The sequence below is a fragment of the Triticum dicoccoides genome, chromosome 7A (assembly GCF_002162155.2).
Source record: "Triticum dicoccoides isolate Atlit2015 ecotype Zavitan chromosome 7A, WEW_v2.0, whole genome shotgun sequence".
NCBI lineage: Eukaryota > Viridiplantae > Streptophyta > Magnoliopsida > Poales > Poaceae > Triticum > Triticum dicoccoides.
The window spans coordinates 690,891,069-690,915,059 of record NC_041392.1 but is presented as its reverse complement, the minus strand read 5'-3'; positions in this window follow the sequence as shown (position 1 = coordinate 690,915,059).

Genomic DNA, 23,991 nt, shown 5'->3' with positions numbered 1-23,991 from the left:
AATAATTGTTGCAGTTTTGAACTAGCCGCAGTTCAAAATTGCGACACTTATTTTGGATCGGAGGGAATATCATCTATCTTCTGTAGATCATAAAACACAATCAGCCATAGCCGACTAAAACATGCCTCCATCACTAGACACTAAGACAACTGTAGAGAAAGGGAACCACTATGTGGACATAAACCAACAAAATGGAAAGAATCAGCAGACAAGCATCAGCTATCTTTTCTAGAGCATAAAATACAGTCAGCCAAGGTCAACAAGACAGATCTCCCTCAACTTGCAGGGGCAAGGAGGGCACACTGACTAATTCAACCAAGATAAAATATGTTCACCTTAGCCTCAATCACCGGCCCCAGGAAGTGGCCCGCGACAACCAGGAGTGATTGATCTTTGAGCGGCACAACAACCCAGATGACATGAGAAACTGAGGCAAAGGGTAACCTACCATTTTGCTTGCATACTCACTACTACTACACTAATCACAAATTAGATTTTAATCAACCATCATGAACCATAAACCAAGAACACAACTTAGATTGCAGGCTCATAGTACCTTGACGTTTGCATCGTTCCACTTCTTCGTTAGTTGGCGGAACCTTATCGGGTAGGTAATCTACTTGGTCACCATCAACGTTTGAAACATCAGGGCACCTACGTGAGGAAAGATGCAAATGCAATAACAGAGCGATACAATGGGCTACTGATTTCAATTGATGGACATGTAATAACTATGTATGACTAACCAACAACAATACAACGATAAACTGTCGATATAACCAATAAATTGTCCATATGACTAGGATTACGTGACTCGCACGTACGTCTCTCGGCTCGTCCGTCTCGCGCGAGGCCGATCGGGATTTGATGCCTCCCATCAGTGCCGCAGCAGATCGGCTTTGTCTTCTGTGGCCTTAGGGCATGGAGGCATGGTGGATTTCGGCTCTTGCCGGCGGGAGGGCTCCTGCTTCGTTTTTGGAGGTTTTCCTGTGTGCGTTTAGGGTCTGTGTTCTGCTCAGAAAGACGAGACGGCGGCGGCTTCCTGAAGTTGGAATAAGGTTCTCCCCGCCTAGTCTCCATTCTGGTGGCGCGTCTGGCATCATCGGAGGGCGTGCAGAGATGTGTCTCCGATGGATCTCATGGGATTCAGTCGACGTTTTTCTTCGGTAGATCCACATGGATCTGGCCTTCGTTAGTTTGTTTCATGTGTCTTCAGATTGGATCCTTCTGTTCTACGCTTTTCTTCATCGGCGGCGATTGATGTTCTGATGTGTTGGTCCTTTTGGGCCTTAGCACGACGACTTCCCGACTGTCTACTACAACAAGGTTTACCCGGCTCCAGTGAGGAAGGGGCGACTCGCTCCAGTGATTGTAGTGGTCGCTAGGTGGTCTATGGACCTGGATGTAATTTTTATTTCTAGTGTTCTTTGTACTGCTTTGAAAGATGATGAATAGATTGGAAGTTTATCCCGCAAAAAAAAAAATTGTCCATATGACTGATTTACTCATAGTACATAAACCAAGCATATCTCAGTTTTAAAAGGCTCGGTTTAGCAAATTGAATGGTGCAACATCTCAGTAGCAGTATGTCCTTGTAACATATGGTGCTCAGCTGCAAAAGATCGTCCATGTAAACTCCACTCTACTTAGCATTCTTTCCACCACACAAAGTGAACTAGTACAAGCACAATTATCTCTCTATATATACACAAGAAAAAAAAACAATGCCGCGATGGCAAGCTAGGAATCAATCAGTTTTAATAAACTCGGTTTTTAGAGACATAACAAAATACCAGAAAGAGCTCAAGGGTCTAAATGTTCCACATAATATGCTCAGAAAATCATCATATCAAGTGACATGTCTGGTTAACAAGAACACAAGAACTAGCAGGCCCAAGATCATTTTCTCCATCTCGGCCAAACAAAAATACAAGCAGAATCAAATGAACAACAAGGAAATGTTACTCTATGCCGTCTCAACCAAACCAATAGGGTTGGGCATGGACAATGGAGAGCCATGAGTGATAATAACGACTACAATGTCATGCAAAACCGATGCAAAGAGAAACCTGCCATTTTGCTCGCATAAACTTCCACAAGTTCAGTCTAGTATAATAAGAAATCAATAAACTAACTGAGTATCAAACAAACCAAAATAATAAAAAGAAAAGCATCGGTCAGGAGGAGAAGCTCTAGTAGTAGATAGCAATAAGAAGTGGCCACAATCTTAACTATCAATCAAAACTAGCAGATAAATTCAGCCATGGCCAACAAAAGCAGAACTCGATGACCGACGGTAAGAAAACTGCAGGGCAAGGAAGCCAATTGACTAATTCAACGAAGCCGAATATGTTCACCCAGCCTCGCTCACCATCCATAGGGATAGTGGCCAACAAACAACACGAGAACCAGAACGACTTTGATGCGATGAGAAGCTAAGGTGACGAGCAACATGCCATCTTGCTCGCATGTGACCATGTATATAGGATTCGCCTTCTCGATGAAGCCGACGCCGAAACTTTGTTTTCCCGAAGAACTTTTGGTACTGTGGGTGGGTGCCCTCTCCATTTGAAGGATGTTTCAGGTCAGTACAAGAAAGTGTGCGGGTTTGCCACTCGGTATAGTGAGCATGGGTGGCTTGTTAGCCAACAAGGCGCACACAAGAGATGGGTTTGAGAGGTCTTGCCTAGAATGGCGGGCAAATTCAAAGTTAGAAGAAATGAAACAAATCATCAAACTTAGCTACAATGGTCTTCCTGCTCATCTCAAGGCATGCCTGTTGTGTCTGAGCAAATTTCCTAAGAACCATGAGATCAAAATAGAGCGTCTTGTGAGGCGATGAGCTGCCGAAGGGCTCATCAGTGAATGATGTTGTAGAGACATGGAGGAAACAACAACGATAGACTACACAAATGAGCTCATTGATAGAAACTTGATCCTGCCATCATGGCTGAACCATGATGACACCCATCGGAGCTGCATTGTTCATCCAGTTGTTAAACATTGAGTTACACACACATGTCACGGATGCTCATGTCACGGATGCATATAGGATACATCGATGCTAGGGTAGTTAGAGGAGATCTCTTTGTTATATTTTATGTTTATCTCTTGATGTAATCCTCTCTATCTCCTTGTTGTATCTCTCTGGTGGTTCCAACAACCTTGATGTATGCCTCCTGCAAGAGCTGGCTTCACCCCTATCAATATAAATACATGCGGGCTCCCATGTTACGGGAGTTGAGACACTTCTACGAAACCTAACATGGTATATAGAGCCTCCCTCTTCCCTCTCGTCTAGCTCCGGGCATCAACCTCCATCAAAGCATCCAACCCCATCTCGCCATGCCTTCCTCCAGCTCAACCCTCTCCCCCGTCGGCCTAAACAACACCATCTCAGAACCCCTGACTCACACGAACTACGTTTTGTGGCGAGCTCAAGCCCGGTCTCAGATCATAGGAGCAGGCCTCTTAGGATACCTAGATCAGACAATCCCAGAACCACCAGCCACCATCACCTCAAAGAATTCTAAAGGAAAAGATAAGACCACTCCAAACCCAGCCTACTCCGCCTGGTTGATCTAGGATCAACAACTCGTAGCCTATCTACTCCACACTCTCTTGAAAGAGGTTCTGGTGCAAGTCGCCACCCTAGAAAAATCCCATGCCATCTGGACTGCCATCGCAAACATGTTCGCTGGCCAGTTCAGGTCGCGTGCCAATAACTATCGCGCCGCCCTCTCCAATGACGAAAAGGGCTCCCAATCTGCTACTGCTTACTTTGGTCAGATGCGTGCACTCGCAGATGAATTGGCCATGGCTGGAAAGCCTCTTCTCCAAGGGGAGCTGATCTCTTTCCTCATCGCTGGCCTTGATATGGACTACCAACCCCTCATATCTGCTCTTGACGTCCAGACTGAACCTCTCTCCATGGACGATCTGTTCGGCATGGTGTCAAACTTTGATCAACGAGTGGAGATGTTCCACGGTTCTGGATCGGGCTCCTTCAAGTTGTTTGTAAACGATGTTGCTCGAGGGCGTGGTAGCCCTCCCAAGGGAAATCGCGCCTTCCCCAAGGATGGCGGCAACAACGGTAGCAGCAACAGCGGCAACAACGGCAGCTGCGGCGGCGGCGGTGGCAATGGCGGTGGAAGTGGCTACCGTGGTGGCGGTGGCGGCTACTACAACAAAAACTGCAACAATCATGGCGGCTACTACAACAACAATGGCCCGCCGCGTCCCTACTACAACAAAAACCAAGGTCGTCACATTGCTGGGTATGAAGAGTATGAGAACAAATGTCAGATTTGTAAAAAAAATTAATCACATCACAAATGAGTGCATATGGCGTTATGCAGAGGACAACTCCTAGAGGAAACAAGTTGCAGCTGTAGCAGACACCTCCTATGGAGTTGACTCCAACTAGTACCTTGATTCAGGCGCCAACGAGAACATCACCTCTGATCTTGAGAGGCTGACCATGCATGAAAGGTACCTCGGCAAGGAGCAAATCACCACGGCAGAAAATGCTTCAGGTATGATGATAAGTCATGTTGGTCGGTCTATTGTTAAAACCCCATATTGTGATATCCATCTCAAAGATGTCTTACACGTCCCAAGTGCATCAAAAAATCTTCTCTCCGTTCATCGCATCACACTTGATAATGGTGTCTTTATTGAGTGTCGCCTTTTTTCTTTTTGATCAAGGACCAGGTCACGAGGAGGGTCCTATATCGCGCTAGATGCGTGCACGGTATCTATCCGCTGATTACCAAGTTTTCCAAGTTCAATAAGCAAGCTCATGGAGCCTTCAAAGTCTCTTCTGAATGATGGCATAATCGTTTAGGCCACCCATACTTTTCCGTTGTTTACCAAATTCTTAGCAAACATAAGCTACCATTTGTTGGTGAGCATGATCGTGAAACTATTTGTGATGCTTGTCAAATGGAAAAGGGTCATCAATTTCCCTATTCTATTTCTACTAGTGCGTCCACAAAACCCTTGCAACTCATTTTTTCTTATGTATGGGGTCCAGTCCCCTCCTTTGTTGCTAGACACACATATTATGTGAGCTTTATTGATGATTATAGCAAGTATATGTGGATCTATTTGCTTAAGAAATGTTCTGATGTTTTCAAGTATTTAACAAGTTCCAAGCCTTAGTTGAAATAAAATTTGATAGCAAAATTATTGCCATGCAATCAGACTGGGGTGGTGAGTATGAAAAACTGAACTCTTTTTTCCAGAAAATAGGGATCTCTCATCATGTATGTTATCCCCATGCCCACCAACAAAATGGCTCCACAGAACATAAACCTAGACACATCGTTGATGTGGGTTTTTCACTTCTTGTTGCAGCATCCATGCCTTTGAAGTTTTGGGATGAGGCTTTCTTAACTGCGGTTCACCTCATAAACCTATTACCTAGTCGAGTCATCCACAATGAAACCCCAACTGAGCGTCTTTTTCACACCAAGCCAGATTATGCTTCTCTCCGTGTCTTTGGGTGCACATGTTGGCCGAATCTCTGTCCTTAGAATACTCACAAACTTAGCTTCAGATCCAAACGGTGTGTTTTTCTTGCCTATAGTGCTCAACACAAGGGAGTTAAATGTCTTGATGCGGCCACAAGACGTATATACATCTCTCGTGATGTTGTTTCTGATGAAACAAAATTCCCGTTCGAATCCCTTCATCCCAATGCCGGTGCCCTCCTTAAACAAGAAATCCTTCTTCTTCCATATTCCCTTTTCGGCGTTGATCATGGGGGTGAACATAGTACTGAACAACCTTTGACTACTCATCATGTTTTGCCTGAGTTTATTGCTACAGATTCATCCTACAGAGGAAATTTGGGCCCGAACAATGCAATCAGCAGCGAAAACGGGCGCCATTTCATGTACCCCCAGCAGGAGACACCAAAACAAGAGGTAGATCCGCCTTGGGATCTGTTGGGGAATGCAGTAATTTCAAAAAAAATCCTACGCACACGCAAGATCTATCATGGTGATGCATAGCAACGAGAGGGGAAGAGTGTTGCCCACGTACCCTCGTAGACCGTAAGCGGAAGCGTTATGACAACGCGGTTGATGTAGTCGATCGTCTTCATGATCCGACCGATCCTAGCACCGAAAGCACGGCACCTCTGCGATCTGCACACGTTCGGCTCGGTGACGTCCCACGAACTCTTGATCCATCTGATGTCGAGGGAGAGCTTCATCAGCACGACAGCGTGATGATGGTGATGATGAAGCTACCGGAACAGGGCTTCGCCTAAGCACTGCAATGATATGACTGAGGTGGATTATGGTGGAGGGGGGCATCGCACACGGCTAAGAAAATTGTCAACTCGTGTGTCTATGGGGTGCCCCCCTCCCCCGTATATAAAGGAGTTGAGGGGGGGGGAGGGCCGGCCCTCTATGGCGTGCCCTGGAGGAGTCCTACTCCCACTGGGAGTAGGATCTGAAGGAAATATGCCCTAGAGGCAATAATAAATTTATTATTTATTTCCTTGTATAATGATAAATGTTTATTATTCATGCTAGAATTGTATTAACCGGAAACATAATACATGTGTGAATACATAGACAAACAGAGTGTCACTAGTATGCCTCTACTTGACTAGCTCGTTGATCAAAGATGGTTATGTTTCCTAACCATAGACGTGAGTTGTCATTTGATTAACGGGATCACATCATTAGGAGAATGATGTGATTGACTTGACCCATTCCGTTAGCTTAGCACATGATCGTTTAGTTTGTTGCTATTGCTTTCTTCATGACTTATACATGTTCCTATGACTATGAGATTATGCAACTCCCGTTTACCAAAGGAACACTTTGTGTGCCACCAAACGTCACAACATAACTGGGTGATTATAAAGGTGCTCTACAGGTGTCTCCAAAGGTACTTGTTGGGTTGGCGTATTTCGAGATTAGGATTTGTCACTCCGATTGTCGGAGAGGTATCTCTGGGCCAACTCGGTAATGCACATCACTATAAGCCTTGCAAGCATTGCAACTAATGAGTTAGTTGCGGGATGATGTATTACGGAACGAGTAAAGAGACTTGCCAGTAACGAGATTGAACTAGGTATTGAGATACCGACGATCGAATCTCGGGCAAGTAACATACCGATGACAAAGGGAACAACGTATGTTGTTATGCGGTCTGACCGATAAAGATCTTCGTAGAATATGTAGGAGCCAATATGGGCATCCAGGTCCCGCTATTGGTTATTGACCAGAGAGGTGTCTCAGTCATGTCTACATAGTTCTCGAACATGAGTTATGTATGTTGATGACCGAATGTTGTTGGGAGTCCGGGATGAGATCACAGACATGACGAGGAACTCCGGAATGGTCCGGAGATAAAGTTTGATATATGGTATAGTAGTGTTTGATCTCCGGAAGGGTTCCGGAATTCACCGGAAGGGGTTCCGGATGTTTCCCGAAATGTTTGGGCACGAGAACACTTTATCTGGGCCAAAGGGGAAAGCCCACGAGGCTTTTGGAAAGTGCAAAAGGAAGTTTTGCGGAGACCAGAGGCTAGACGCCAGGAACCCTGTCGTCTAGGGGGTAGACACCGGGAACCCTGGCGTCTAGCCCTGGAGTCCGAGAAGGACTCTTGCCTTTCGGGTGAAACCGACTTTGTGGAGGCTTTTACTCCAAGTTTTGACCACAGGGCTCAACATATAAATAGAGGGGCAGGGCTAGCACCAAAGACAGATCAAGAAACACCAAGCCGTGTGCCGGCAACCCCGTCCCCTCTAGTTTGTCCTCCGTCATAGTTTTCGTAGTGCTTAGGCGAAGCCCTGCGGAGATTGTTCTTCACCAACACCGTCACCACGCCATCGTGCTGCCGGAACTCATTTACTACTTCGCCCCTCTTGCTGGATCGAGAAGGCGAGGACATCACCGAGCCGAACGTGTGCAGAACTCGGAGGTGCCGTGCTTTCGGTACTTGGATCGGTCAGACGTGAAGATGTACGACTACATCAACCGTGTTGATATAACGCTTCTGCGAACGGTCTACGTGGGTACGTAGACAACACTCTCCCCTCTCGTTGCTATGCATCACCATGATCTTGGTGTCCATAGGATTTTTTTTGAAATTACTACGTTCCCCAACAGGATCCCCCCTTCCCTAGTTGGACTAGGAGAGAAAGGAAGGAGGAAGGAAGGAGGAAGGAAAGGGGGCGCCCCCTCCTAGGCTCCTTCTCCTCTCTCCCACTAAGGCCCAATAAGGCCCATATACTTCCCGGGGGGTTCTGGTAACCTCCCGGTACTCTCGTATATTCCTGAACTCACCCGGAACCATTCCGACGTCCAAACATAGGCTTCCAATATATCGATCTTTATGTATCTACCATTTCGAGACTCCTCATGATGCCCGTGATCACATCCGGAACTCCGAACAACCTTCGGTACATCAAAACACATAAACTCATAATACCGATCGTCACCGAACGTTAAGCGTGCGGACCCTACGGGTTCGAGAACTATGTAGAAATGACCAAGACTCATCTCCAGTCAATAACCAATATTGGAACCTGGATGCTCATATTGGTTCCTACATATTCTACGAAGATCTTTATTGGTCAAACCGCCTAACAACATACGTTGTTCCCTTTGTCATCGGCATGTTACTTGCACGAGATTCGATCGTCGGTATCTCAATACCTAGTTCAATCTCGTTACTGGCAAGTCTCTTTACTTGTTCCGTAATGCAACATACCATAACTAAATCATTAGTCACATTGCTTGCAAGGCTTATAGTGATGTGTGATAACCCACAAGTATAGGGCATCGCAACATTTTTCGAGGGTAGAGTATTCAACCCAAATTTATTGATTCGACACAAGGGGAGCCAAAGAATATTCTCAAGTATTAGAAGCTGAGTTATCATTTCAACAACACCTGGAAACTTAATATCTGCAGAAAAGTGTTTAGTGGAAAAGTAATATGATAGTACTGGTAACAGTAGAAAAAGGTAACGGTAGCAAAAGTAATGTTTTTGGTATTTTGTAGTGATGATAGCAATAGCAACGGAAAAGTAAATAAGCGAAGAACAATATATGGAAATCTCGTAGGCAATGGATCGGTGATGGAGAATTATTCCGGATGCGGTTCATCATGTAACAGTCATAACATAGGGTGACATAGAACTAGCACCAATTCATCAATGTAATGTAGGCATGTATTCCGAATATAGTCATACATGCTTATGGAAAAGAACTTGCATGGCATCTTTTGTCCTACCCTCCCGTGGCAGCGGGGTCCTAGCGGAAACTAAGGGACATTTAGGCTTCCTTTTAATAGAGTACCGGAACAAAGCATTAGCACATAGTGAATACATGAACTCCTCAAACTATGGTCATCACCGGTAAGTATCCCGATTATTGTCACTTCGGGGTTAACGGATCATAACACATAATAGGTGACTATAGACTTGCAAGATAGGGTCAAGAACTCTCATTTATTGATGAAAACATAATAGGTACAGATCTGAAATCATGGCACTCGGGCCCTAGTGACAAGCATTAAGCATAGCAAAGTCATAGCAACATCAGTCTCAGAACATAGTGGATACTAGGGATCAAACCCTAACAAAACTAACTCGATTACATGATAAATCTCATCCAAACCATCACCGTCCAGCAAGCCTATGATGGAATTACTCACGCACGGTGGTGAGCATCATGAAATTGGTGATGGAGGATGGTTGATGATGACGATGGCGATGGATTCCCCTCTCCGGAGCCCCGAACGGACTCCAGATTAGCCCTCCCGAGAGGTTTTAGGGCTTGGCGGCGGCTCCGTATCATAAAACACGATGAATCCTTCTCTCTGATTTTTTTCTCCCCGAAACCAAATATATAGAGTTGGAGTTGAGGTCGGAGGAGCTTTAGGGGGCCCACGAGGTAGGGGGCGCGCCCTAGGGGAGCAGGCGCGCCCCCACCCTCGTGGACAGGTGGTGGGCCCGTGAAGTTTCATGTCATTCAAAGAACTTTTGTTTCTGCACATAAATAACACCATGGTAATTCTGCTGAAAAGAGCGTCAGTCCGGGTTAGTTCCATTCAAATCATGCAAGTTAGAGTCCAAAACAAGGGCAAAAGTGTTTGGAAAAGTAGATACGACGGAGATGTATCAACTCCCCCTAGCTTAAACGTTTGCTTGTCCTCAAGCAATTCAGTTGATAAACTGAAAGTGATAAAGAAAAACTTTTACAAACTCTGTTTGCTCTTGTTGTTGTAAATATGTAAAGCCAGCATTCAAGTTTTCAGCAAAGATTATGACTAACCACATTCACAATAACGCTTAGGTCTCAAGTTTACTCATATCAATGGCATAATCAACTAGCGAGCAATAATAATAAATCTCGGATGACAACACTTTCTCAAAACAATCATAATATGATATAACAAGATGGTATCGTGCTAGCCCTTTCTGAGACCGCAAAACATAAACGCAGAGCACCTTTAAAGATCAAGGACTGACTAAACATTGTAATTCATGGTAAAAGAGATCCAGTCAATTCATACTCAATGTAAACTAATAGTAATGAATACAAATGACAGTGGTGCTCTCCAACTGGTGCTTTTTAATAAGAGGATGATGACTCAACATAAAAGTAAATAGATAGGCCCTTCACAGAGGGAAGCAGTGATTTGTAGAGGTGCCAGAGCTCGGTTTTGAAACAGAGGTGAATAATATTTTGAGAGGTATACTTTCATTGTCAACATAACAACCAAGAGATGGCAATATCTTCCATGCTACACACATTATAGGCGGTTCCCAAACAGAATGGTAAAGTTTATACTCCCCCTCCACTAACAAACATCAATCCATGGCTTGCTCGAAACAACGAGTGCCTCCAACTAACAAGAGTCCCAGGGGGAGTTTTGTTTGCAATTATTTTGATTTAGTTTGCATAAAGCATGGGACTGGGCATCCCGATGACCAACCACTTTCTCGTGGGTGAGGATCGGAGTCCACTCCTCTTGAGAATAATCCGCCTAACATGGAAGATACGGACAGCCCTAGTTGATACATGAGCTATTCGAGCATACAAAACAGGATAATTATTTGAAGGTTTAGATTTTGGCACATACAAATTTACTTGGAACGGCAGGAAGATACCGTATATAGGTAGGTATGGTGGACTCGTATGGAATAACTTTGGGGTTCATGGAGTTGGATGTACAAGTAGTATTCCCACTTAGTACAGGTGAAGGCTAGAAAAAAGATTGGGAAGCGACCAGCTAGAGAGAGACAACAGTCATGAACATGCATTAAAATTAATCAACACCGAATGCAAGCATGAGTAAGATATAATCCACCATGAACATAAATATCGTGAAGGCTATGTTGGTTTTGTTTCAACTACATGCGTGAACATGCGCCAAGTCAAGTCACTCAAATCATTCAGAGGAGGACACCACCCTATCATACCACATCACAACCATTTTAATAGCATGTTGGCACGCAAGGTAAACCATTATAAGCTCCTAGCTAATCAAGCATGGCACAAGAAACTATGATCTCTAGTTGTCATTGCAAACATGTTTATTCATAATAGGCTGAATCAGGAACGGTGAACTAATCATATTTACAAAGACAAGAGAGGTCAAGTTCATACCAGCTTTTCTCATCTCAGTCAGTCCATCATATATCGTCATAATTGCCTTTCACTTGCACGACCGAATGATGTGAATAACAATAATAATAATAATAATAATAATAATAATAATAATAATAATAATAATAATAATAATATTGCACGTGCATTGGACTAAGCTGGAATCTGTAAGCATTCAATAAACAGCAGAAGACAAGGCAATATGGGCTCTTTTGTCAGATCAACAATAATGCATATAAGAGCCACTTCAACAATTTAATCATGGTCTTCTCCTATAGATCCCCAAAGAAAAGAAATAAAACTATTTACATGGGAAAGCTCCCAACAAGCAAAAGAAGAACATGAAATCTTTTTGGGTTTTCTTTTTAATTACTACTACAAGCATGGAAAGTAAACTAATTAAAAGCTACAACTATTTTTTTGGTTTTTCTTAAGGTTTATTAAACACAGAAGAAGAGAGCATCTACCACCCCTATAAAAGAAAGAGAGGGGCAGATCCAAACAATCAGATCCATTCATCTACAAAATCTGATGACCCATAATCCTCCCAGGTTTAACCCAAAAAGGCACGCATTAAGTCAACAATGCATCAATCGCTAACCCTGTCCCGCTGTAAAAAAAACTTACGCCCCACCTCTCGCCCCACCCGCACGAGGCACGACCTCACGCCCCTGCACCGTTCCTCCCGCAGCCGTGTGCGGGAGCGCAGGTCGTCGAGCCACCGCCGAAGCCGCCCTTCGCCGCGGGCCGCGCGAGCTGCCGCGACCTTCTCCGCGGGCCGCAGGCCGCCGAGCCACCGCCGGAGCCGCCCTTCACCCCTGATCGCCGCCCGAGCCGCATAATTGAATGAAATTTGTACAGAACTTCAAAACCCCCCGGGCGCCCGCTCGCCCGGCCGCTACCGCCGCTCGCCCGGTCTGAACCCAACGCGCTCGTGCCCGGTCATCTCGCGTCCATGTATAGCGAGGTGCAGACGAGCCGTATCGGCACACGCTGCCCCTTCCGTCCTCCGCTTCCATTTCACGCTCGCCGACGGGCCCATCACCACCGCCATGGGAAGCCCTAGTGAGTAATGAACTCCCTATTTCCTGGGATGCGTCGCTCTAGGACCTTGGCCTGCAGAATCGCGGTCTGGGCTTCTTTGAATTTGGGATTTGACGGCCATGACTCGATCTGTCGCAGATGAGATTGCCAAGCTGTTCCCCAACTTGTACGGCCAGCCTTCGGCCGAGCCGGTTGCAACGAAGCTGCTCAAGATCAGCGTAGTGCTTTCTGGTGGCTACGCTCTAGGGGGGTAGAATGTGATCTGCGACGTCTTTGGTAAGTGCGAGGGATCTCTAGCTGCACGTTCGTTTAGCACTAGCTGAGACCAATTGAAATTGGAAATAGGTGTTCATAATTGAATTAAAAAGGTGTTAGTGCACTGCGTGAGTCTCTTCTCTGATGGAAAATCTGAGGATAGATCTTATTAGATTTTTTTGCTTTGATGTGTTTCCTGAATAATTCTTGTCGTTGACTTGTCATGGTTGGTGTTGTGGATCTGATTACCCGCGGGAGCGTGCCAAAGGCAGCACCATGTATGGATTCAGGGGAGGCCCGGCTGGTGTCATGAAGGGAAGTACGTCCAGGTGACTGCTGATTTCGTGTACCCCTAATGAAACTAGGTATGTCAGCATAACCTTTACCAAGCACACTTATTAAAATTTCAGTACTTCATATAGACGGTTATCAGTTATCACCATTTTCAAAACAGGAAGTGGATCATCAGTAGGGATTTTGCTTAGGTACTTCCATGAATTAACAGATGGTATTTTTTCTCTTGAAGTATCCTTTTCTTTGCGGGACTCTTGAAGTATCCTTGTGCGTACAAGAAATTGATGTCCATAAGAATGACAAATATATGATGTATTCTTGTCCTTTTCCAGCACAAGAGCTCTACCCCAGCACTGCTTCCCTATCTCTGGTTGTTCCCTTGCATTCCTCCATGGCGGCTGGGAAGATGGGACACCACCGAAGCCGCTCCGAGTAATCGCCAAACTGTACCTACTAGATTAACAAGGTCACAACTAAGGCTGACCATCGCCGCGCCAACTCATGGGTTCGATGTGGGTTTATTAGCATATTATTTACTAAAGAAAATGGTTTGAAGAGCCAAAGGCCTGAAGCCAAATGTTCCTAACAGAACAACGATCCGCAGGAAACAAGGCCAACACTATGTGTGCCTGCAAGATTGAAAATCCCAGATATTTTACTTTTCTCCATGATCCTACACCATTGTATTGCTTCATGTAGGTCCCTTTATCATTCATTTTTATTGTTCAAATCTCTAGATGGTTGTCATAGATTCTATTACAGGGATGTAGCACTATATTTTTCATGCGTTGTCATAAACAGAACTCCCTCTGTACTGATACATATACATTTTTCTTTTAATTACAGTATCTCTTTTCAGACTGGTCGGGCTTTCTAGATTTCTAGATTGTAAGAAGTTTGTTTGAAATCTGTCTTTGGGTTTCAGAAAATTCAGAATAAGTTCCTACCTCTGACTTAAGCTCCCCCTTTGTAGAATGATAGGATTTTTATGCATGAACAATAACCCTGTTTTATTTTAAGCATGGGGCTCTAAAATGGATGGAGGAGGAGCTTAAGTTCAGCTGCCAAATACGGCAGGCATGTTGTGTATAGAGTTTGCGAGATATGCTGTTCATTTCTTACACTTAAAAAGCTTAGTCAGAACAACTATTTCATATTCCAATACATAATGGAAGCACTTTTCCTATCTTTCTTCCATGCTTTTCATTGCGTGATTCGATAACCATGATGACAGGTAACTTGACTATTTTGTATCTGTATTTCAGGTCTGCACCTAATCATTTTCTTTCTAAAGAACACCTCTGAAGTATCATTACACAGGAAGTGAGTCACTATGGCTATCATGCAAATTCGAGTATTTAGCAATTTCAGTATGTTATTTCCCCCCTTTTTTATGAGTTAACTGACATAAGGTTGCTTCAAATGGAATATGTACTAATAGTTGCATCACGTTATGCATTTCCTTCATTTTAAACCTGCCAAGTTACTTGTGTGTCCGTCATGATATTGGTGCGATTTATTTTCCTAAAGGGTATATTCATCTCATCATAAATTTATTTTGTGTGGCTTTTGTGTTCCTAAATTTCGCGTGTTTTTTCCTAGTTAGTTAACCAATTATTATTCTAGCGCATGATCTACCTAGCCCTTTTTACCTTATTGTACAGTTTATCATTCTAGAACACTAGACTTTTCTCCACGGTTAGGACGTTGATATGAAAAGTTTAATTCATGTTTAATCCTTCCAGAGCTAAGCTTAGCTTAGAGAAACAGTGGCTTGCTGCATGCCATCCGTGTCATACGAAAATGATAAATTCCATTTCTTCAATTTTGTACATGAATATGCTGCACTACATGAGCTGATACAAACTCAGAATGGGATTAAAATAGTCCTGACTACTGGCGAACTCTTCTAGCTCGCCGTGTTCCCACTGGGGGCGTTGTAGTCAAGCCCAACAATTCAACTTGTGAAGATAACATGTAGCCCGAACCCAAGAGGGAACGGATTTAGTTTTTCCAGGACAACTAATTTTTTTATATTTATTAAAAATATGCAGCCATGTTCACTTGGACAATACCTATACCTATTATATAAGTCCTTCAAGTTCAGACAACAAATTTAGATATCCTGAAATCTTTAGTATACAATCATTTTGGTATTCTTGAACTTCAAATGACATCATCAAAAGATAATTGATGGTTTGTATTAAACTTTACCTTTAGACATGCGGGATCATCAGGCACTATAGACATTCTTTTTTCCCAAATTTCTAGACTATGAATTAAGAATTCAATACTCATGTGATTTTAATAGGCTACTTTGCTCGAGACGTGCATTGCACGTGCAGCTTACTAGTAAAAAGTAAAATAAACTAGCATGGATGATACAATGAAAAAGTATGAGCATTGACATCTAGCAATAAGTGTGTGAACATAAATGTAATGTCGTGAGAAATACGTACTCCCCCAAGCTTAGGCTTTTGGCCTAAGTTGGTCTATGGCCACGGCTGGCCTGGCGGATATTCATAATAATAGTTGGGGTTGTACTAAGATGCAGCGGCTATCGCCTGCTGAGCTGCAGCGTGGCGACGAGCGGCCTCCGCCCTCCTCTCGTACTCATCTGCCTCCTCTCTGGTAATAACATATCTTCCTTTTGCCTGATAATCAAAGAAGGCAGGAGCGGGGAGAGTAATACGGACAGCATGATGTCTGTCAAAGATTAAACAATACTGGAGAGGTGATTCATTCCTCTCGACAAACTGGTGGTGAACCATAGAATTAAAGTCTACGTAAGCAGGAGGTAATTCAATATCATCATTACGTATAGTTACACCAAGAAATTCAGCTAAGCAGGTTGCATAAATTCCACCAAAGAAATCTACATTAAATCTATTCAGATGAAACCTACGTGCAACAATGGCTCCCAAATTATAAGATTTTTCTCCCAACACAGCACTCCTCAAAATGCTGAGGTCGGGGACACACATGTGACATGCTTCATCTTTACCGTTAATGCATCTACCTATGAAGAGAGCAAAATAATGTATAGCAGGAAAATGAATGCTCCCTATGGTAGCTTATGTTATATCTCTAGATCCCCCCACAGTTATACTAGCCAGAAAATCTCTAAATTCAGATTTGCGAGGTTCCCTGATACTACCCCATTGTGGAATTTTGCAAGCCGTGGTAAAATCCTCTAAGTCCATAGTGTAAGAATTTTCATAAAGATCAAACAGGACCGTTGGAGAATTACGTGAAGATGAAAATTAAAACCTCCTCAGAAAGGAACTAGTGAGATAGTGATACTGGCTGCACTTTTCTTCCTCGAAGCTCACAAGATCAGCGTTACGCAAATATGCGTTAAATTCTTCCTTAATTCCCGCTCGATCCATAAAATTTTCTGAAGGCCATTCACAAGGACGTATTGGAGCATCTCTTGGTGGCTCTTCATCAGCATCACGCATTGCAAGCATGGGCTCTTGTTTCCTTGAAGAGCCCCCTTGGTACATTTTCCTAAACATATTTCTTCCTCTGAAAAATTTCTGAAATTTTTAGTAACTTCAAAATAAAACTAAACCAAACTCAATAATATTGATAGCAACTACTCCTACAAGTGTCTAGAGCCTATATCATGCAACAAAACTACTTTTGACCATATAAATTTGACATGCAAGCTTAAGAACAAGGTCACCTAAGCAGCAAAAATTTACACTGAATAAAGCACTAGAACAAAAACTAATTGGACCAATGGAGGAGTCACATACCAAGGAATAATCTCCCTAAGCAGTTTTGTGAGAGGTGCTTTGAGCAAGGAGATCGAAAATGGTAGCAAGATGAGCTTGTACTCGGGCATGAACTGGATATTCGTGTTTGTGGGAGGAAGAAGGAGTGTGTGGGTGAAATGATCAGTGGTGGAGTGCCACCGTGGGCCCACGAGGCAGGGGGCGCGCCCCTGACCCTCATGGCCATGTGCTAGCTCCTCCTTCTGTGTTCTCAGTGGCAAATATTCTCAAATATTCCAGAAAAAATCACATTTAAATTTCAGGGCATTTGGAGAACTTTTATTTTTGGGGTATTTTTATATTGCACGGATAATCCAGATAGCAGACAGAAAATATTTATTTTTAATTTATTTAATATAAGTAACAGAAAGTAAAAGGAGGGTACAGAAGGTTATGCCTTCTAGTTTCATCCATCTCATGATCATCAAAAGGAATGAACTAACAAGGTTGATCAAGTCTTGTTAACGAAATCATTATGAATAACATGGAACCGGAGAAATTTCGAATAACACTATGTTACCTCAACGGGGATATGCACATACCAAATAATAAGAATATCATATTTCTTCTTGTCAGTAGGAAGACGAAATTCAAAACCTCCAAATATAATCGATGGATTTTTTCCAATAGAGTTGATACTATGAACTTGAGGTTGTTTCCTCGGAAAGTATACTGTATGCTCATTACCATTAACATGACAAGTGACATTGCCTTTAGTGCAATCAATAACAGCCCCTGCAGTATTCAAAAAGGGTTTTCCAAGAATAATAGACATACTATCATCCTCGGGAATACCAAGAATAACAAAGTCCGTTAAAATAGTAACATTTGCAACTACAACAGGCACATCCTCACAAATACCGACAGGTATAGCAGTTGATTTATCAGCCATTTGCAAAGATATTTCAGTAGGTGTCAACTTATTCAAATCAAATCTACGATATAAAGAGAGAGGCATAACACTAACACCGGCTCCAAGATCACATAAAGCAGTTTTAACATAGTTTCTTTTAATGGAGCATGGTATAGTAGGTACACCAGGATCTCCAAGTTTCTTTGGTATTCCACCCTTAAAAGTATAATTAGCAAGCATGGTGGAAATTTCAGCTTCCGGTATCTTTCCTTTATTTGTAATAATATCTTTCATGTACTTGCATAAGGATTGGTTTTGAGCATATCATTTAATCGCATACGCAATAAATAGGTCTAATGATTTCAGCAAAGCGCTTGAAATCCTCATCATCCTTTTTCTTGGATGGTTTGGAGGAAAAGGCATGGGCTTCTGAACCCAAGGCTCTCTTTCCTTACCGTGTTTCCTCGAAACAAAGTCTTTCTTATCATAACGTTGACTCTTTGATTGTGGGTTATCAAGATCAACAACAGGTTCGATTTCTATATCATTATCATTACTAGGTTGGGCATCATCATGAACATTATCATTAGCATTAGTACAAGTTTTAGGTTCATTACCAGATTGTGTTTCAGCATCAGAAATAGAAATATCATTTGGATTCTCAGGTGTTTCAGCAATAGGTTCACTAGAAGTATGCAAAGTCCTATCGTTTTTCTTTTTCTTCCTTTTAGAAGGACTAGGTGCATCTATATTATTTCTCTGAGAATCTTGCTCAATTCTCTTAGGGTGGCCTTCAGGATACAAAGGTTCCGGAGTCATTCTACCACCTCTAGTCATAACTCTGACAACATTATCATTATTCTTACTATTCAATTCATTGAGCAAATCATTTTGAGCTTTAAGTACTTGTTCTACTTGAGTGGTAACCATAGAAGCATGTTTACTAATAAGTTTAAGTTCACCTTTCACATTAGCCATATAATCACCCAAGTGTTCAAGCATATTTGAATTGTATTTCAATTGTCTACCAAAATAAGCATTAAAATCTTCTTGCTTAGCCATAAATTTATCAAACTCATCTAAGCATGTGCTAGCAAACTTAGTAAATGGAATTTCAGCTTTATCATATCTATAGAGAGAATTTACCTTTACTACCTGTGTCGGGTTATTAAGACCATGAATTTCTTCAATAGGAAATGGATTAAGATCATATTTTTTTCAACAGGCGGTAAATTAAGACCGTGTATTTCTTCAATAGGAGGTAAATTCTTAACATCTTCAGCTTTAATGCCTTTTTATTTCATAGATTTTTTTTCCTCTTGCATATCTTCAGAACTGAGAAATAGAACACCCCTCTTCTTCAGAGTTGGTTTAGGAATAGGCTCAGGAGCTGGTTCAGGAAGTGTCCAATTATTTTCATTTGCCAACATATTATTCAATGGAATTTCAGCTTCATCCGGTGCTCTTTCCCTGAAAACAGAACGAACACAACTATCCAGGTAATCTCTGGAGGCATTGGTTAGTCCATTGTAAAAGATATCAAGTATTTCATTTTTCTTAAGAGGATGATCAGGAAAAACATTAAGTAATTGGAGAAGCCTCCCCCAAGCTTGTGGGAGACTCTCTTCTTCAATTTGCACAAAATTATATATATCCCTTAAAGCAGCTTGTTTCTTATGAGCAGGGAAATATTTAGCAGATAAGTAATAAATCATATCCTGGGGACTACGCACACAACCAGGATCAAGAGAATTAAACCATATCTTAGCATCACCCTTTAATGAGAACGGAAATATTTTAAGGATATAAAAGTAATGAGTTCTCTCATCATTAGTGAACAGGGTGGCTATATCATTTAATTTAGTAAGATGTGCCACCACAGTTTCAAATTCATAGCCATGAAAAGGATCAGATTCAACCAAAGTAATTATATCATGATCAACAGAGAATTCATAATCCTTATCAGTAACACAGATATGCGAAGTAGCAAAAGCAGGGCTAGGTTTCATTCTAGCATTAAGAGATTGCTGCTTCCATTTAGCTAATAACCTCTTGAGTTCATATCTATCTTTGCAAGCTAAAATAGCTAAATAAGCTTCTTTATCAAAAACATAACCCTTAGGAATAACAGGTGAGTCTTCATCATCACTTTCATCAGTATTATCAGACTCAATATTTTCATTCTCTCTAACCCTAGCAAGTTGTTCATCAAGAAATTCACCAAGTGGCACAGTAGTATCAGGCATAGAAGTAGTTTCATCATAAGTATCATGCATAGAAGAAGTGGCATCATCAATAACATGCGACATATCAGAACGAATAGCGGAAGTAGGTTTAGGTGTCGCAAGCTTACTCAAACAGAAGGTGAATCAAGTGCACAGCTAGATGGCAGTTCCTTACCTCCCCTCATAGTTGAGGGATAAATCTTGGTTTTTGGATCTCTCAAGTTCTTCATAATGATAAGCAGATAAAAATCCCAAGTGACTCAAAGAATAGAGCTATGCTCTCCGGCAACGGCGCCAGAAAATAGTCTTGATAACCCACAAGTATAGGGGATCGCAACAGTTTTGGAGGGTAGAGTATTCAACCCAAATTTATTGATTCGACACAAGGGGAGCCAAAGAATATTCTCAAGTATTAGCAGCTGAGTTGTCAATTCAACCACACCTGGAAACTTAATATCTGCAGCAAAGTTTTTAGTACCAAAGTAATATGATAGTAGTGGTAACAGCAGCAAAAGGTAATGGTAGCAAAAGAAATGTTTTTGGTATTTTGTAGTGATGATAGCAATAGCAACGGAAAAGTAAATAAGCAAAGAACAATATATGGAAAGCTCGTAGGCAATGGATCGGTGATGGAGAATTATGCCGGATGCGGTTCATCATGTAATAGTCATAACATAGGGTGACACAGAACTAGCTCCAATTCATCAATGTAATGTAGGCATGTATTCCGAATATAGTCATGCGTGCTTATGGAAAAGAACTTGCATGGCATCTTTTGTCCTACCCTCCCGTGGCAGCGGGGTCCTAGCGGAAACTAAGGGATATTAAGGCCTCCTTTTAATAGAGTACCGGAACAAAGCATTAGCACATAGCGAATACATGAACTCCTCAAACTATGGTCATCACCGGTAAGTATCTTGATTATTGTCACTTCGGGGTTGCCGGATCATAACACATAATAGGTGACTATAGACTTGCAAGATAGGATCAAGAACTCTCATATATTGATGAAAACATAATAGGTTCAGATCTGAAATCATGGCACTCGGGCCCTAGTGACAAGTATTAAGCATAGCAAAGTCATAGCAACATCAATCTCAGAACATACTGGATACTAGGGATCAAACCCTAACAAAACTAACTCGATTACATGATAAATCTCATCCAACCCATCAGCGTCCATCAAGCCTATGATGGAATTACTAACGCACGGCGGTGTGCATCATGAAATTGGTGATGGAGGATGGTTGATGATGATGATGGCGATGGATTCCCCTCTCCGGAGCCCGAACGGAATCCAGATCAGCCCTCCCGAGAGGTTTTAGGGCTTGGCGGCGGCTCCGTATTATAAAACGCGATGAATCCTTCTCTCTGATTTTTTTCTCCCCGAAACCAAATATATAGAGTTGGAGTTGTGGTCGGAGGAGCTCCAGGGGGCCCACGAGGTAGGGGGCGCGCCCCCACCCTCGTGGACAGGTGGTGGCCCCCCTAGCCTTCATCTTTTGCAAGGATTTTTTATTATTTCCGAAAAGATGTTCCATGAAGTTTCAGGTCATTCCGAGAACTTTTGTTTCTGCACATAAATAACACCATGGTAATTCTGCTGAAAATAGCGTCAGTCCGGGTTAGTTCTATTCAAAGCATGCAAGTTAGAGTCCAAAACAAGGGCAAAAGTGTTTGGAAAAGTAGATACGACGGAGACGTATCAATGTGCATTAGCGAGAGGGCCTAGAGATACCTCTCCGATACACGGAGTGACAAATCCTAATCTCGATCTATGCCAACTCAACAAACACCATCGAGACACCTGTAGAGCAACTTTATAGTCGCCCAGTTACGTTGTGATGTTTGATAGCACACTAAGTGTTCCTACGGTATTCGGGAGTTGCATAATCTCATAGTCATATGAACATGTATAAGTTATGGAGAAAGCAATAGCAGTAAACTAAACGATCATCGTGCTAAGCTAACAGATGGGTCAAGTCAATCACATCATTCTCTAATGATGTGATCCCATTCATCAAATGATAACTCTTTGTCCATGGCTAGGAAACTTAACCATCTTTGATTAATGAGCTAGTCAAGTAGAGGCATACTAGTGACACTCTGTTTGTCTATGTATTGACACATGTACTAAGTTTCCGGTTAGTACAATTATAGCATGAATAATAAACATTTATCATGATATAAGGAAATATAAATAACAACTTTATTATTGCCTCTAGGGCATATTTCCTTCAGTCTCCCACTTGCACTAGAGTCAGTAATCTATATTACATTGTGATGATTCTAACACCCATGGAGTCTTGGTGCTGATCATGTTTTGCTCGTGAGAGATGCTTAGTCAACGGGTCTGCAACATTCATATCCGTATGTATCTTGCAAATCACTATGTCTCCCTCCTTGACTTGATCGCAGATGGAATTGAAGCGTCTCTTGATGTTCTTGGTTCTCTTGTGAAATTTGATTCCTTTGCCAAGGCAATTGCACCAGTATTGTCACAAAAGATTTTCATTGGACCCGATGCACTAGGTATGGCACCTAGATCGGATATGAACTCCTTCATCCAGACTCCTTCATTTGCGGCTTCCGAAGCAGCTATGTACTCCACTTCACATGTAGATCCCACCACGACGCTCTGCTTGGAACTGCACCAACTGACGGCTCCACCATTTAATAAAAATATGTATATGGTTTGTGACTTAGAGTCATCCGGATTAGTGTCAAAGCTTGGATCGACGTAACCGTTTACGACCAGCTCTTTGTCATGTCCATAAACGAAAAACATATCCTTAGTCCTTTTCAGGTATTTTAGGATGTTCTTCACCTCTATCTAGTGATCCACTGCTGGATTACTTTGGTACCTCCCTGCTAAACTAATAGCAAGGCACACATCAGGTCTGGTACACAGCATTGCATACATGATAGAACCTATGGCTTAAGCATAGGGAATGACTTTCATTTTCTCTCTATCTTCTGCAGTGGTCGGGCATTGAGTTTGGCTCAACTTCACAACTTGTAGCACAGGCAAGAACCCTTTCTTTGCTTGATCCATTTTGAACTTCTTCAAAACTTTATCAAGGTATGTGCATTGTGAAAGTCCAATTAAGCGTCTTGATCTATCTCTATAGATCTTGATGCCTAATATATAAGCAGCTTCACCAAGGTCTTTCATTGAAAAATTCTTATTCAAGTATCCTTTTATGCTATTTAGAAATTCAGTATCATTTCTGATCAACAATATGTCATCTACATATAATATCAGAAATTCTACAGAGCTCCCACTCACTTTCTTGTAAATACAGGCTTCTCCAAAAGTCTGTATAAAACCATATGCTTTGATCACACTATCAAAGCATATGTTCCAACTCCGAGAGGCTTGCACCAGTCCATAAATGGATCGCTAGAGCTTGCACACTTTGTTAGCACCTTTTGGATCGACAAAACCTTCTGGTTGCATCATATAAAACTCTTCTTTAAGATATCCATTAAGGAATGCATTTTTGACATCCATTTGCCAAATTTCGTAATCATAAAATGCGGCAATTGCTAACATGATTCGGGCGGACTTAAGCATCTCTACGGGTGAGAAGGTCTCATCGTAGTCAACTCCTTGAACTTGTCAAAAATATTTTGCAAGAAGTCAAGCTTTGTAGACAGTAACATTACCGCCAGCGTCAGTCTTCTTCTTGAAGATCCATTTATTCTCTATTTCTTGCCGATAATCGGGCAAGTCAACCAAAGTCCACACTTTGTTCTCATACATGGATCCCATCTCAGATTTCACCGCCTCAAGCCATTTTGCGGAATCTGGGCTCATCATCGCTTCCTCATAGTTCGTAGGTTCTTCATGGTCAAGTAACATGACTTCCAGAACACGATTACCATACCACTCTGGTG